Raw genomic sequence first — 11578 nt, forward strand, 5'->3', positions numbered from 1 at the left:
GTTCTCGGGGGCTTTGGATAAGGACTCAACAAAGGGAGTATTAATTAGAATCCCTTTCACATGTTTCACAAACTCTAAATGTTCCTTCTCCAGTTGACTAAGTGTTGCGCGGGTGGGAAATGGCATAGGTGGATGATAAGCTGGAATAGGCTCAATGGATTTTTGCTCAGACTTGCGCCACGTCGTGTCCAGAGGAGTGACACGTCGTGGCGAGCCTGGTTCAGCACTTTCTCCATTTTCGATCCTTAATTTCTTGGGCTGCTGCGGTTCTTCTTCCAACGCCTCCAGGAACTCAGATATTGTATCTTCTTCAGTATCGATGGCCATTACGTGAGATTGGGCTTTTACTTCGGGATTCTTCGGGGACAATTTTTCATGAACTAAAGTGGCTAGTTGACCAAATTGTACTTCAAGGTTATGGATGGAGGCTTGCTGGTTCTTTATCAATGTTTGTTGTTCCATGATAGCGGAATCCGTGGCATCGTGTCTTTTTTCCAAAGCCTCCATAAACTTCATCAAAATGGTCTCTAGGTCGGGTTTCTTCTCGGTTGGTGGTTGCTCCTTTTGATAAAGGCCTCGACCTGTCTGCCTATACTTCTCTTCTTTTTGCTTCTTATACTCTTCATATGGCAGCCACTCCTTCTTCGGTTTCCTCCAGTCCACATCAAACTTATCCCCACTAGAGTAGCACACTTGAGCTTTTCTGTTCCCAAACTCATCCACGTTGCAGTCCTTGGTCAAGTGTGGACCACTGCATCGCTCGCACCCCACTGTTATGGCATGTATCGACTGGTCCATTTGTGTTATCCTGCGATCCATGTTATTCAGCATGGCCATGACAGCTGCAATTTCTTCAGTTTGGGCCCCTCCACCGCCTTTGCTTCCATCTTGCCTTGGGTTATGGTATTCGCGGGAGTGTTTCGCGAATTCTTCAATTAGCTCCTTGACCTCCCTTGGATTTTTCTTTGTCAACGGTCCTTGAGAATCAAGGAGTTGTCTTGTCATCACGTTGACCCCATCATAAAAGATTGACATCTCTTGCTGCACATTTAGGTCATGTTGCGGGCAATTTCTGAGTAAGCCCTTGTACCGCTCCCATGCTTCGTATAGTGACTCCCCCGGCTGTTGCTCAAAGTTGGCTATTGCCTTCTTGATTTTGGCTATCTTGGATGGCGGGCAAAACTGGTCCAGGAATTGCTCACGCATTTGAGCCCAAGTGGTGATTGTACCTGGTGGGAGTGCTTTTAACCACTCCTTAGCAGCTCCTTTGAAAGTGATGGGAAGAATCCTAAGCAAGACTGTGTTCCTGTTGACATTTGGGACATTGAAGTAATCTGCAATGTCGTTGACTTCATCTAGATGCTTAAAAGCATCCTCATGGTCTTTCCCGAAAAATGGGATGTCCTTTAGCGCAGTCAATATGTGTCCCTTCAGCTCGAAGGTGGCAGTGGCAGGTATTGCGGGTTGGACTAAACCGGGACCCATATCTTCTCGGATCCGCTTCTTGTATGCTCCCATGGACATTTCTTCAATTTCTGCCATCTCGTTCCTTGGCTCGTTCTCGGGTTCACTTGTGTGTTCTTCAAATTCTGGCTCGGTATCGTATTCGGACTCGGTTTGCATGGGTGTATGATCCAAATGCTCAAGATTGCTCTTGTGCTTCGCTGATGAACTTGACTCTCCTGTCTTCTTTCCCGACTTCCTAGAAAAGGCTGACTTTAATTCTTGCAAGGGCGTCTTTTTCTTGTGAAGTGCAGACTCGGGGTCTTCCAGTGGTGGCACCAAGTGTGTGGTTGAGCTTCTGGTCATGAACTTCTGCAACTTGCTAAACTAAAACGTAAAACTGGACTAAAATAAGAAAAACTAAATTAAACTAAAATTAAAAAAAAAAATTGACTGTCCACGTCGTGGCAAGTATATGGCCACGTCGTGGACTCTATGATTAACATAAAATTTTTATTTTGCTGAAAAATTAACTTTTTGTGGCTTTGACTCCACAAGAAGGATCGATTAATTTAATGCAAATAAATAAGCTAAAAACTAAGCCGTTCCCCGGCAACGGCGCCAAAAACTTGATGTGCACAAAAGTACTCACTAATTTTAATATTTATAACCTAACAAACTTAACCAACTATGCACTTATAGGCAGTGTACCTAGTCAGATTACAGTATAGCTTGGGTAAGTCGGGTGTCGATCACAAGGAACGATGTTCTATTTAATTTACTTACTATTAAATTGACCTAATTTATTAACAAGTTTAATAATGGTTTTTATCTGGTTTTACAAGATCAGATGAACTTAATTCGAATTCAATAATTAAAAAACACACTCTTGTTTAGTTTTGAATCCACTTCTCCCTTATGGCTAGCTAATGATTACGGATTATTAAGTTGGTTTTTAGTTGTATTAGTAATTTAGTTCTATCTTACCAATAACTAACTAATTCATGTCAAACCATGTATGTTCACACATAATTAAACACAGAACTAATTATGAATGTAAATATGCTATGTAAGATTTGTTGTGTAAACGCAATTATGATCACAATTCACGTTCTTTAGCACAGCTAAACTTTATTTATTCTAGTTACTAACTAAGATTGGTCAATCCTAGTTCTAACAATTCAATGTTCACTAAATTATTAGGTAAACAGGTTCATGCAGTTTAATGGTCACTAAGCTACACAGAACATGCAATTAAGCAATTAGGTAAAAAAATAATAACATGCTAAGTTATACAAATCAAACACAAGCAATTTCTTTACCAACTAAATTCAATCCATAAACATATAACTATTCATAAGTTTAAAGCTTCATCTAGCTAAACAAGAGTAGCTAGATTCAGCTGCTCATCATAGTAATTAAACTAACACAGCTAAAACTAATGAAAGACATGTTCTTATTTAACTAAAAATAAACCTTTACTTCTTTTGGTGTTAAAAACCCTCTTCCAGAACCTTTCTTTCGCTCTGAATCGTCTCCTGGAATTCTTTTTCTTCTGCCAAAAGCTTTTTCTCTTCGTAATAATCAGGAGGACTTATATAATCCTTAAAAACCCGCGCCACGTCGTGGCTAGGTTGCGCCACGTCGTGGGCTTCAAGCAATCCGTATCCTTCAAGGAAATCCTCCGTGTCGCGATGTTTATCTTCTGGAACACCCGTGCCACGTCGTGGGCTTCATCGCCATGTCGTGAATTGAGCTCTTATCGTGAGTTTATTATTTTCTTGTCTTCCAAGCCTCCCATGTTCCCCATTTTGTCACCTTTGGTCCCTCTCTTCGAAAATCCTTTGTATTGACTGAAAATAACAATTTAAACTCATAAGTATCATTATTCTAAACATATTATCAATTTATTAATAAAAATGTACTTAAATACTGCCTAAAAATAAGTATAAATATGGCAATATCAGTAATCAACTTCTTACTTGAATTATTACTACACTTGTCCCATGCTCTCAGCATGCACACAATGTTTACCTACGGTCCTTACTTTGTGAAATAGATCAAATGAACACATTTCCAATCATACTTATTTCACAACTCCCAATCCTTATCATAAGTATAAGAATATCAAATTCTTGTTACTTATGCTAGATTCTAACATTTTATGCAATGATTCTTTCGTAAAGTCATAGCTCAAAATCATCAAGACTTGGCTAATTTCTATCAGAAACAATTCTATAGATATGATGTCTCTCACTCAAACTACATTCTTTTGAACATCCTTCTTGCATAATAGGTTCTAATCTAGATATAGATTCTCAATATCTAACTCCCAATATGGAAACATTTCCATATTTTGCCATACGGCAACTTATTCTTAATAGAATCTTATTTATTCGTAGTAATGCCGATATGGTCCATCCAATACCATACTTCCAACTACTCACAAGCGACCAATCCTCACCGAGCTTTGGATCGTCCTTTGATAGTTGTTTAATTATTTTAGTCAAAAACGATTCTAGTCCTTTTTCCCTCTAAATGCGCTAGACATTTGGAAAAATTTAGAATGGTCAAATATAATAGCACTAGCAATCAATCCTATACCCGAAGCGTATGGGATACGATGCATAATGTCTTACATAAAGATATGATACTTTATCAATCTTCTGCCATAATATTTAATGTGTCACGTTCTCACAATTCAAACTATGAAGAGGGATGCCATAATCATAATTGAAATTTTGAGAACGCACTATGTATCCTTGACTATATTTATTAACATTCCACAACCTAAGCCTTTAGATTTGAAATGAAGCATAATATTCTCTCCCTTAATTATAGCAAAACAATTTTTCAACCCTTACGACTTTGCAAAGTATAACTCTTGTTTTCTATAATTAATATTGCTAACTTGCAATACTTGCCTTAACAATCATACAAGCACAACATTTATGCTCCCACTATCATGATGATTATTATCTTATAAGCATAACACGTATGCTCCCACTAGCTTTGACATGTATTTAGAAACCAGCTTAATTTCCAGAAAAACAATACCTATTGAATTTCTATATTTCTAATACCTTATACACCTTTGTCTTAGATAGCTCATATGTGTGTCTAAACAATTCATACTAATTGCCAAATCTCACAAATCGAATCATGGAAAGGGATACCGTAACCATAATCGAATTCGAGAATACAATTTTCACAATCAATATCTTCTTAAAATCTCTCTTAGTGAAAGCATTTCCTCACAATCATTTTCATGAAGGAGGGAATCTTATGACACTTAGATTTTAATGGTGTATGTGTTCCTATCCATGCGAATTTGTCAAAACCAAAGTTTGCGAGAAACCCAAACTCATATGGACCGAACCTTCTCAATCTTGATTTCTTGCCTTATGGTAACGCGGCTGCCCACCATGTCTTCCAAGTAGTTAAGCAGCTCACCCTTTTCCTATTAATGTACTTTTCATTGATCAAAATGCTTGCCTTTTATGCGCTCAAATGAGAACTCATAGAACTCACATGCATAATTAACTCAATTGGAACCGCATATAAACAAGATAGTGTCAACACGATAGGTTGTAAACCTCAACTCGTGTGCTTGTGATGATCGATAAGGTTTATTCTTGATTTGCTCTTGAAACCATTCAAGACCATTGAGACTCCCACTGACTCCTTGACATATAAGATTCTTTTGTCAACAAACATTTCTTGACAAACAAATATTCAAGAGTTAGTGTAGCTTTTATCAAGACAAAACACTTCACAAAATTTGGTTCTAGTTGGTCTTTGTCTTATCCAAGACATCACAACTTTCCACATTTGATGAATGTTATAAACCTTCTTAAGACTTGTCACTCAATGTCACAATCTTAACTTTAAGACTTGGTTTTGGAGCGAAGTATGATTTACTTCTTGATTTAACCATTTCTTCAACTCTTGATTCCTCTTCTCAGACATACAATTGCACTAAGACTCATTTAGAGGATCAATTGAGATATGGTTCTTAATCATTAATAATTATCATAAAACATAATAAAAGGTACTCTCCCTTCTTCTTAGAATAGAGAAACTTTTATCTTTCTGCCTACTTGATTCTTCTTTGTTCGTTCTGCTATTGATTGAAACTCTTTCAATCAACTGAGAATTACACTTAATCTCATAAGTATAATCATATTTACTTAACCTTAGTAAATCATGACGAATATATTTGTTACTCTTGTGGTGGACTTGATCAACACACAACCTTGTGTGCTTGATCTCCTAGTCCTTCACTTGACACTTTGTCAACGAATTAGTCTAATTTCCAAATATGAAATTTCTCATTCATCATGCAACCAAGTTGTATGATTCCAAGTTTCTGTCCAATTGAAACTCGGGCGATGAGAAACATTCCCTATTTGGTAAATTCTTGACCTTTCCACAAATAACATAATTAAGAATCAAATCCATTGTTGCTAATAATAGAAACATTCAAACATCAATTTTTCATACACGCCATTGCAAGGATAAATAAATAATATAAATCAAAATTTATTTTATTGCGGAAAAATTTGTCCTTACAATGCAATTCAATTAAAAAACTATGTTAATACATATTTCTTAGCAATCTTATTCTAACTCCAAGTAGTATCTTAAGATTCTAATCTTCAAGTAATGCGATCGAAATCCATTTCTTCATGATTAGATTCCGCTCACTTCTTCCCTTAAGCTTCCTCTCTTTTCTTCGATCCTACAAGACATCGAAATGTAATCTTATCACATCATGTATTAAGAATCTAGAATAAGAACTTAAAAGAGTTAGTTAATGGATTTTACCTAAAGCAGAGCCATACGTTTTGACTCTCCCATCTCTTAGATCTCTTAGGTAAATAGGGAAGCTTCGTCTCCAATGCCCCTTCTCTTGGCAATAAAAGCAAATTGACTTCTTTGGAATAGCACACAGAACTACTTCTGACTTTGCCTTTCTCTTATGATCACACTTTTTGATCATGGCATGCCTTTCGTTGCCATTGCCTATATCCATAGAGTTCCGGAAGGCAGATCCACCAATCAACTTTGCTTTTCCAGTGCGCCAAATCATTGCTGATTCAGCAGCAATAAGCATATAGGTGAGATCAATGAGGGTTACGTCGTGGTTCATCATATAGTACTCTCTTACGAACTCACTATATGAGTTAGGAAGTGACTGAAGAACCCAGTCAACAGCCAGCTCCTCACAGACAACAGATCCCAACATTCTTAATCTATCAATGTGTGACTTCATCTCTAGGATGTGTGCCCACACTGACTTTCCTTCTTCATGTTTACTTGCCAAAAGGGCTTGAGTGAGTTTGAACTTGTGGGTTAGGGAGAATAATAAGAGGAGGTGGAGGAAGTGAAGCATGATCTCGTGTTCCTCGATCGAATCGTGGAATATCATCTTCATGTGAAAGGCTTGTTCAACGGGATTTGGGAAGACCATAGGTGTCATACTTTGACAACTACAAAACGGGAGAAAAATTAAATTCAAGTTAGTTGATTGATTGAGTCCTTAATAAATCACCCAAATGAGATATTAAGGCTAGGACCCAACACAATACTCTACAACCTAGAAAAAAGGGATGCCGTAATCTAGTTGCAGAATATTTGAAGGTAAGTGAATGACGATTCACTAATTTCCACCATGAAAAACGAAAAAGAAATTTCAGTTTTAAATCTATTGAAAATTCCTAGATCTTTTGAGATTCATTGAACTTTTCAATGGCATGTTTAAATCTCGATATGCCCCTCTAGTTCGTTACTGGGATACCGAGGATCACAAAGCGGGTGTGAATAACCATGAAAACCTACATGGCGCCCCCATATGTTAAAGTTGCCTATTTGATGTGCCGGTTAACCACACACGCTCCACCGAACTATGACAAACACTGAGTCACCCTTTGCTACCTTTACTTAGAACCATTTAGTGTGTTGGTTAACCACACACGCTCCACTAACGTCTTCGCAAGGGTATAAAGTGTAATTTCATGGAATTGCATCAATTCACTTTTGCCTAAAGTAACTAAGATGAGGAATTTGTAAAAGCATTTAGTTACTTTTGTACTGCATTATACTTATAATGGAAAGTTTCTGTCCTGTCCTACCCGTTAGGCTAACGACCCTCCACTAGTCAAGAGTGCGGTGGGTAAGAGTGGATACCCATTCAATCGCCATTTTATAGACAATTTCCTTAAACACCCCTTATAGACCAGCTTCGTGAATGAGGCCTACTAACGGTAAGACTGACTGTTTACTCATACATATATAATATTAGACTTTTAATGATATATATAGTATAGGGTGTATTTTACACTTTTAAAATACTAGGTGGTCAAATTTAATAATTATACCTTTAATTTAATTAAATTGTAAACCAAAACTTTATGGATTTATTAAATCTCTTTTAATTATACACTTTAATTAATTAATAAAACCATAAGGGTATGAACTTTTTCAAAACAATACTAGGGTTTTAGAATTTAACATTTCTAAATTAAACTTTTAATCAACTTTTAAATTCCAAAACTTGAGGGCAAGTTTTGAAACATTTCAAAACATTAGGGTTTAACTTATTTAAATTTCAAAACAAAAACTTTTAAGTTCAAATTTAAACTATAAAACCTAAAGGGATTAATTTTAAACTTTTCCAAACTTTATCAAGAATATTCTAGATCACATAATTCAAAAAAGGCAATTAACAATTAATTGGTGGTTATCTAATTAGATCTAGTTCAAATTCTTGCAAGATAATAATCAAATAATTCAAATAAGTTAACATTTTTCAAATAAGGTAACAATTATCTAAATAGATGACCAAAATCTTTTATTTTGACAAAGATAATCATAAGGAATCAATAAAATTCGAATTTTATCAATTTTAAACAATTATGGCAATTATCCTAAGTCAAAATAGGTAAAAATTCCGAAAATCCGCCTGTCTGACAGCTAAACTCGCCGAGTCCCCTTATGGACTCGCCGAGTTCACCTTACTCGACAAGTCCACATTGGAACTCGACGAGTTTTTCAGGCAGATGGACAAAAACTCGATCTTGCAACATGAATGAATGTACTAGGCATCAATACAATAGAAACCAATCAAGGCTTTGATACCACTGATGGGTTTTAGCCATAAGAACATCCTATGTGCTCATGCAACCCTAATGCTTGGATCTAGGTTTCTCTATTGTACATGCAATTCATCCAAGAATTTTAAACCCTAGATCTAGCATACAATAAATCATATTAACATGTGAAAGGGTTTTTAGATCTTACCTTGATTGTTATGTAGCAATAATAATCTCAAATCCTCCTTGTAATGACTTTAGAAAGCTTAGAGTCACAAGTGTCACTCCTCTAATGGTTCACAAACACCAAGAGCAAGAGGATGAAGAATAAGGAGAGAGGAGGCTGCCTAAAACATGTGGAAACCCTAGTGGAACTCTTCGCAATGTTTTTGGGGCTTAAGGGTACTATATATACATGTAGGCTATTAGGGTTCTCAACTAGGAAACCCTAATCTGACTGCTTAAGCCCCAAGCAGCCCATGGACCCTTTTAGAATATCCCTTGGATGATTTCTCATGGGTTTCCCATAGAATTCTTCCAACCTATTATTCCAAGGTAATCTATAGCCCAAATGCAGTTATCTTATAATTACAGTTCCAGTCCCTTAAGTTTAATTAATCTCTTTTAGCCACAAAATTAATTATCAATTAATCCTTGACTAATATTAATTAAACAATATGATTTCTCTTTTAATATATTATTCTCATAATATATTAATAAATCATAATTAATCTTCTCTCTCCATAATTCATCCTATCAAGTTGCTTTGGTGAAGGCAACCCAAAAGGACCATGCACCATCGGGTCAAGTACATACCAAAATAGTTATGGACTTAGACACTAATTCAACAAGCTAGGGGGTCTAACCGATCCATCACTCAATAACACCTTTCTAAATCCAGCGGGTCACTACTGAGTTCCACACAAGCATGCTATAGTTACTTCATCCTAAGTAACCTGCTTCCCTAAGGCACCACCCCCCTAACTACCACTTTATTATCCACGGTATGCAAATGGCATATAACTAAATCGCAAGCAAGCCTCTCAATTCTAAAATACTTATACCACAAACGATGCAGAACCATAACAATATAATCATGAATAAAGAAAGCAGAAAACGGAAGACACATACCTGCAATGTCCAGAGTTGCTCGCGTCTCCATGGTAGTCATCTGAAAAGCCTTGCCTCCTACCGCAGGCGCCTCTGCTCGGCCCTGACGGCCGTCTATGATCCTCAGAGCTGCAGGGGCAGGTGCTATCACCCGTCCTGCCGAAAACAAACTGGGGCACTGGGCCTTCTTGTGGCCCCGCTGACTGCAGTGGAAACATATCAAGTCTGATCCCTATGTGGTAGTAGTAGTACAATCCCTGCTAAGATGACCAGTCCGGCCGCACTTGAAGCATCCCAAATCTCCACCACTACCACTCCTACATGCACCCTCGTGCATCCTGTCGCACCTCCCGCATCGGGCGCGGCTCTGGTAATCCCTCGATCTCGAATCTGACCCCTTGGGCCTTTTGCCCGAACCTGTGGCTACCTGAACCTCATCCGGCTTCCTCTTCCGGATCTACTCCAAATCAATCTCTCTCTCTCTCTCTCTCTCTCTAGCTCGTGTGATCATATCCTCCAATGTTTTGCAGCTGGAACTGCTCACAAACTGCATGATCATCTCTCAACATCTCATGGTATCGGGCCTTCTTCATCTCCTCATCTGCGACATACTGCAGAACAAGAAGGGCCCTCTCCCTGAACTTGGCGGTGATCTCCGCCACAGTCTCAGTAGTTTGCGTCAAATCCTGAAACTCCCGTGCCAACTACTGCACCTCAATAATCAGTGGAAAGTCAACCCTAAACCTGGCAGAGAAATCGCTCCATGTCATCGCGTCCAACGCGGCATCATCACCAATGGCATGACCAACCTCCTCCCACCAATCCCTCACTCTGTCCTTCAGAAGACAGGAGGCGAGTCTGACCTTGTCCCCCCTAGGGACACCGGCTCGTACGGAATGCGTTGGCAACATCGGCCAACCACCTGCTGCTAGCGATGGGGTCCCTAGCCCCATGATAATCTGGTGCTCCGCAAGCTCTAAACTCTCGGAATGTCATAGTACGCGCTCCCATCAAAGCCATTATCTCAGTACGAAAGGCTCCCATCCTCTCATCCAAGATCTCCAGTATACCATCCTTGACCGTGCCAAAGATCACAGGAGTCTAACCTAGGATACTGCATGTAACCTCAGCTGATATCAACTCCCTCATCCGCTCCTCAAGCTGCTCGGCCCCTAAACCTGAGCCTGATCCCTCTCCGGTGCCTGATCCGCCCACTGGTCTCTCTCGCAATGTCACCATGCTGAAAATATATCGAAATAACTATCAGAATACTCATCACTGTTGAGGGATCATACACACACACACTACAAGTTTCCCGGTCTCATCTCGGCCTTTCTCGAATCGAGTACGGATCCTTTGCTTTTAGTAGTACAGGCCCATACTACCTTCCACATCTATCCGTACTATCCTCAAGAACTGCTTTGACTCCACCAGGTCCCTTTCTTTACTACTACAACTCCCAGCACTATCTCATCCTAGGCTTACCCTAGGGAAACCTCTGACTCAACTCAAACCAGTCCTCAACTGCTGAAGGCCTCCTTGTGATGCCAATTAGCCATCACTTGAATACCATCACATGTGACGAGGCTCAGATAATCCTTCGAGTAGAAGACTCGTCCTTACAACGGTTGGACTCAGACAAGAGCTGTGCAATAGGGCCAAATCCAGCACTCTGAGATTATTCAACCTTGATCACATGTGACGTGACGTATTCACCTAATGGGTAACTACCATCACTCAGAATCCCACAATGCACAAAGCAATCAGCATTCGGACAAGGGAAAAATCTAACCATAACATACTCAACAATCATAATCTCATATCAAGAATCTGCACTAGCATGCGACATAAGCTCAAAAACTCAAGCATAACCTAAACAGGCTATCCTACTACTGTCTAATCAGCACTATCATGCAGCTCAAAGCATATAT

General features: G+C 38.7%; 1 non-coding gene across 1 annotated transcript; it reads left to right on the forward strand.

The window, feature by feature from the left end:
• The first annotated feature begins 1051 nt into the window (after window positions 1-1051).
• LOC145060794 (small nucleolar RNA R71) lies at window positions 1052-1158 on the forward strand. The gene has a single exon (XR_013686977.1). It is a non-coding gene; the product is annotated as a small nucleolar RNA R71 (small nucleolar RNA).
• The last annotated feature ends 10420 nt before the right edge of the window (window positions 1159-11578 follow it).

This window comes from Lactuca serriola, chromosome 6, assembly GCF_051521515.1.
Source record: "Lactuca serriola cultivar US96UC23 chromosome 6, Lser_US96UC23_V15, whole genome shotgun sequence".
In the NCBI taxonomy this organism is placed as follows: Eukaryota; Viridiplantae; Streptophyta; class Magnoliopsida; order Asterales; family Asteraceae; genus Lactuca; species Lactuca serriola.